Source organism: Mesocricetus auratus, unplaced genomic scaffold (assembly GCF_017639785.1).
Source record: "Mesocricetus auratus isolate SY011 unplaced genomic scaffold, BCM_Maur_2.0 Super-Scaffold_100022, whole genome shotgun sequence".
Taxonomy (NCBI): domain Eukaryota; kingdom Metazoa; phylum Chordata; class Mammalia; order Rodentia; family Cricetidae; genus Mesocricetus; species Mesocricetus auratus.
In genome coordinates, this window is record NW_024429203.1 from 18603556 (window position 1) to 18610142 (window position 6587).

The window sequence follows — 6587 nt, forward strand, 5'->3', positions numbered from 1 at the left end:
ATCATCAAGGTTTCTGATGCCCACTAGCAGTCAGTTCTTGTTTCCACTATCTTCCCCCAAAAAAGCACGAGCCTGCCTAAGTCAACACAGATGTGTCTCTTGTAGACAATCATATATGCAAAATAGTATACTACCAGTTGAACAGAGGCTTTGAGATTAGCATAACATTGTCAAGACTCCTCTATAATATAGATAAAACATTAAAATAAGGTATTTTAACTGCTAATAATATTACATTAAGACGATAGCCAATTTCATGTTTCCTGAGATGATGGTATAACACAATCTGTGCTAGAGAGGCGTCTGCACATGCCATGAACAGCACAATATGAAGAAACTGTCCACCTGATTGGGTACAAGATAGGATAATTTAATGATAACCATTGTGAAGATACTCCTATGTACAAAGTGTCCCACCCCTGCCAAGAGCCCACTGTAGAGCAGGTAGTTTCATAATGACTATGTATCATGTATATAACAAATAACCACAATTTGGTTATAGGCCACCAATGATAAAGGAAGCACTCAATGTCCAGTACCCCCTCTAATCTTCATCTCTGCATTTGTTTCCACCAATTACAGGAGGAAGGCTCCCTGATAACAATTGGGGTAGTCACTACTCTGGTCACAGGAGAAGACCAGTTCAGGCTATATATCCACTAATGCTAGGAGTCTTAGCTGGGGTCATCCTTGTAGATTCCTGGGAGTTTCCCTTGCATCAGGCTTCTTCCTGACCCTAAAATGTACCCCCTTTCCAGTTATTTTTTCAGTACTCTCCCCCTCTATTCATCCCCCAACCTGATACCTCAGGTTCACATCCTCACCCATCTCCAGGACACTCAGAAACTCTTTTATTTCCCCTAAACAGAGAGATCCATGCATCTGCCCTTGTGCCCTCCTTGTTAGCTAGCCTCTCTGGGTCTGCGGATTAAAATAGCTATGTTTACTGTATAACTGATATCCACCTATGAGTGAGTACATACCATGTTTGTGTTTCTGAGTCCCGGCTACCTCACTCGAGATGATTTTTCCTAGTCTCATCCAATTGTCTTCAAATTTCTTGATGTCATTATTTTTCACAACTAATTTGGCTCATAGGACCTCAAGGTAGCCTGAAGAGGAACAATAGCAACCTACGTTCTACATATATGTGACAGTTGTGTAGCTTGGTCTTCTTGTGGGACTCTTAACAATGGGAGCAGGGGCTGTCCCTAGTGCTTTGTTGGCTCTTGGGGACCTATTCCTCATACTGGATTGCCTTGCTCAGCCTAAATACAAGGCGAGGTACTTAGTCTTACTGAAGCTTGATAGGCCGTGCTTTGTTGATACCCATGGAGACCTGTTCCTTTCTGAAGAGAAACTGAGGAGGAGTGAACTGGGGTGGGAGGGTGGGCTGTGGTCAGGATGTGAAAGGGAAGAAGAAAGGAAGGAAGGAAGGAAGGAAGGAAGGAAGGAAGGAAGGAAGGAAGGAAGGAAGGAAGGGACTGAATTTCCATGAAAGCAGACTTTCAATAGAACTCTCAAGGACACAAAGAGTCTTCTTTGGCAAAGATGTAAAACTAGATGCTTCATTCAACTCACATTCTAAAATTCTCAAGTTCTTACAAACCTTTTGAATTTACTAACATAACACTCATTAATAATTTGGAAATAACTAACATTTAGAAATAAGCTAGAAGTATAACAGGGATGAGTGTGTGGTCTCTGTCTTGGATTCAAGGGGAGAAAATGCAATCTTTTCTCTAGCTTCTGCACAGTCCCATCTTACACAAAATGGGAGTTTGCCTTAAAAACACATCCTGCTACCCTAGAAACTTGAGGAAAATCATCTCTCTTCAACATTAAATGTGTTTCCCATCAGCTGGCATACATCTGGAGTTCTGATTGCTTCTGCTAACCCTTGTTCTGCTTACATGACTTGCTTCCCCTTTGTTGGCTCTGTCCTATCAGGCATGCTCTGTATTGTGGTCATTTTACCTGCACAAGCAAGGAGAGGAGAATCCTAGCATGTGTAAGAGAATTCTTACACCTATCAGTAAGTCCCCATTGAGGACATAATGGAGGGAAAACATGTTGGGAATAAAATTGTGTGTGTGTGTGTGTGTGTGTGTGTGTGTGTGTGTGTGTGTGTGTGTGTATTAAGGACAATGTGTGTGTGTGTGTGTGTGTGTGTGTGTGTGTGTGTGTGTGTGTGTGTGTTCACATGACTGTCTTGTAAAAGAAAGGATGAAGACATGGAATCAGAAAGATTTTTTTGTTTACAAACTCATTTTTCTATCACAGAAGAACTTTCTTCAATAAGCACAGACATGCACATGTGCTTCTGTTTTCTCACTATTTGCTTCCCCAAGACCCATGTGCTGAAGATGTGGTCCTCAGCCAATAACACTATGCAAAGGTATACATTTTAGAAGGCAGGGCCTGGTTTGAAGGAGGAGGTCACTAGAGGTATGCTCAGGAAGGGCTCTTAGTACCTGAACCATTCTTTTGCTTACTTGACATTTGAAGGGAGCAGTCATGGTTGCCATTTCTGACCACAGAGATCAGCAACACCATAATAACAAAGCATAGAAATGCTATGACCATAGATTAAAATGTCTAAAAAAAAACAAAAGTAAATTTTCCACCCTTTACAATTTATCATCTTGGCTATTTTTTTTCAGCAATGGAAAGCTAATACAGCATATCAATGTACACTATTATCAAAATACATCAAAATATACTGTTAAGTAACAGAAACTATGATTGTTGTCAAGTAACAAAACATTACGATTCTACTTAATTAAAACTTTAAAATACTCATTTTAACTATATAAAATAATAATTCCTTGAAAAGTAATTAGAAATCATGTTAAGGAAACCATAAGAATGAATGAACAAAGACTAGTGAGATCAAAATGGAAAGGAAAGCAAAGGGGAGAAGAGGTGCCCAATGGTAGTTGGCAATGTGTAACATTCTAATACCAATGCTAATTGCAGGAGTGTTAGTTCACAATAAATATGGACTATGTACCTATGATTATAAAATGTTATAATTTGTATAATCATACAACTATATAAAGCAAATGACAAAAAATAGATATACTATAGATTTCATGTCCTGGCCCACACACTAACAGGGTTTATATATTTACCCGCCCAGCCCAAGTAAATAACAAGCTGAACGAAATACATACAAACAGGTGCTCTCATGCCTGCAAAAAGTACAGACTATTGACATTTCTGAGGAAGGAAAGCTAAAGAGCTGAACACTTTTGTTTCAAGGCATTTTCTAGGTTGTAGGGTCAGGACTCTCACATGAAGAAGCAGGCAGCGTGATCAATTAAGACAAAAAAACACAACCAATCTGATGCAATATCTGAAATCAGTGAGTTTAGCTAAACTGCAGGATATAATACTGAGATAAAACATCTATTATCTTTCCATGTGTCAAAATTCTCACTTAAAATATCAATCCAGGAAACATTAATGATAAGTTTTGGAAGATGAGCAAGGTATGAGCACTGAAATTATATGAATTGTTGAGAGGTATATAGGCCATATGTGCTATCGATGCATCAGACACAATGCTTATGAAATGTCAGTTCTCCAGTAATTACTCTGTATATTCAATGAAATGTTAACTAAAACCTAAACAAATCTGTCTCTAGAAACTACAAAGTTGATTCTAAAATAACATGAAAGTACAAGGAATGTTGAACAGTGAAAGTTATTGTTGAGAAAAATAATCTTTCAAGGAGAGACACTGGGAGAGCAAGTCAAATGATTACTACATTGCTGGATACATGCAAATGGAGTCCTGCCCTTATCCCATCATCTGCACAGCATCAGAAGAGGACACCATCACCTGGGAATGGTCTGGGGGTATGGGGCATTATAGAGCCGACAAGTGGAGAATTATATTTAATTTTAATTTTATTTATTATTATCATCATTATTGTGCATGTATGGTGTGTGTTAGAATGTGCACACACCATGGTGGACTTGTGGAGGTCAGGGGACAATTTTAGGGACCACTTGTCTCCACCTTTATGACGGTCCTAGGGATCTAACTCAGGTTTCCAAGGCTGTACGGAAAGCACATTGCAAGGCATCGCAACTGCCTGAGTGCAGAATTCTTAATGATGGTGGAAGCTCTAGTTTGTTTATCACATATATTCTCACTGTATTGTGAAGGAAAGCCTAAAATATTGGATAATTCTTTTCTTATTATTGAAAAGATCAAACTGATACAATGCATTGTTGATATCCTCAATAGAAAACCTATACTGAGAATCAAATGCTAAAATATGAAATGTGCATTTCATAAAGTACTACTGAGATAGGTTAAGTAGAACTAAACAGCTAGTAATTATAAACTTTGTAAAAAATGTGATGGTTTTATACAAATCAAATACGTCTTAATTTAAGCAGACACCCAATGTTAGAAAATTGAGTGTTGTGATAGGTTAAGAATCAGGAATGTTAATTTAAGGGGTTTCAAGTATTGAAATCTCTTCCACAGAAAGAAATATTGCCCATCTGTAGGTGCTAGCCTTGGTTTTAGCACAGTGCGAGCTTTGGGTTGCTTTTTATTTTTATGAGAACTCTTCCCTAGTAGATAAGCCATAATATCTTCTTTTTCTTTAGTTTCATTAATTCATGTGAAAACAAACAAGGAAAAGCACTGTCACATAAAATGTAAACAAAGTTTAAACTTAAAGAAGGAATAAAGGCAGCAGTTTCAGAGAAATCTCTCAGCCAGCAAATACGAGATAACATCCACTTCTGGACAGAAGCCCTGGAGAGGAGGGGTTTAATTAGTAAAATGCGACTCCAGTAATCACCATCTGAGGGTCCCTGGAGCACAGAAATTTTAAAGATGTATCAAAGAGACTTGGAGCCACTACAGAGAGTTGCCCCCTAGGGCATGAAAGTCCTTGTTTTCTGCTTGTGAAATCACAGAAGACATCTAGGATGAGTAGTAGTGATTCCCTGCAGAAGTCTTGAAGATAGATTTGATGGTTATTCATTAAATTTTGGCAAAATGAAGAGGTTAAAAGAGTGATGGCCCATAAAGTAAAACCAGTTTACACACATGCATTTGGCTAGAATTCTCGATGTTTACAATGTTGAAACATGCTTGCCAATGAAGAATCTAGGGCTAAAATACTATCTCCTGAGATATCAACCCAATTATAACTCTATTTCAAAAGGATCTTGTTTCTGTAGTTTTTCTTCTGTGTTTTTAACCATTCAAGGGAATAACTGCTACTACTCCTCAAGGTCATGAAGCTTCTTGCAACCTTAATATCCACCTTGTCATGAAAAACAGGGCTCTGCAGTTAGTAAGGAACCAGAAATGTCTAAACTCAACATTTCATTCCTGGCTGGTCACATTGGGAAGTCTACACTATTTTTAAGGTGGAAATTCTTGGATTATTCAGTGTTCTTTAAAGCCAGTTTTATTATCTTAGCCATGACTTTGCTACCCTGCTTAGGTTGATAAAGGTCAATTGAGTCTTTTCTTTACCTCTGAGCATCCAACTGAGCTCCCACAGAAGATTTCCACAGAGGAAAAGGGTATTTCTTACAGAGAGGCAAGGGAAGAAGTGCCCTAAAAATTGGGTAAGTGATACTCCTTCTTGATTGGCTAGGTCTAGATTTCTGGCCAGATTTCTGTTGGGGTTCCATTACTTTTCACTACTTTTTAAATATAACTATATTGTTTATGAGAAACCCAGTCTGCTCTTTAAAGAAAAAAAACATTGTCTTATCTCTGAAATAATAGATATCCTACAAACAAAAATTATTTCATATTGTATATATAGTTTGTATGCTTAGATTTTATAGCAAAATGTATGATTATATTTAATTCAAACTTGATATTAAAAGATGAGACATGTTCAATTCTCTTTACAACTTAAGCACAATTTTTTGTGAGCATCTCAAAATGCGCAGAGATCATTTGATCACACTTCAGTAGAATGAACAGTCAGTCCTGGAGAAATAAGAAAAGATGGAGTAAATGTGATTTGACCATTACTGCAGCAGTTTCCAGCTCTTCATATGACCAGGAAGACAGGATACAAAAAAAAAGGCAGGTTGTCTGTAATACAAAAAAATTGTAAACACGCTCCCTCCTTGTATATGACCAGAGATCATCCAGGAGAAGGTAGTTGTAAAATTTTCATTTAAATGAAATTATTTAATGATCTAAGGGGGAGAGTGAATGACTAGAGGGTGTGTGTGTGTGTGTGTGTGTGTGTGTGTGTGTGTGTGTGTGTGTGTGTACATGCACAGCATGTGCAGATGTTAAAGGAAAAAGGAGAATGCTATTAGAATGAAGGTTGGTGATGAGAGAAGTCTTTCAGCACTAGTTATTACTTGAGCACAATTTTTCTAATTTCCCTAAACAAAAATACTAAATTTGATCCTCTTGTTAAAAGTTAACCATTTCATATGAATTTTATGTACTTTCAGGGGTATGGCTGGATTAAGGAAGCAACCATTCCTTTGAACTGAGGTGTCTATATAAAAAATATAAAACAATTTATATTTTGTGTTCTCTGTCAGGAAAATCTAATGGCCATATTTCATATGAAGAA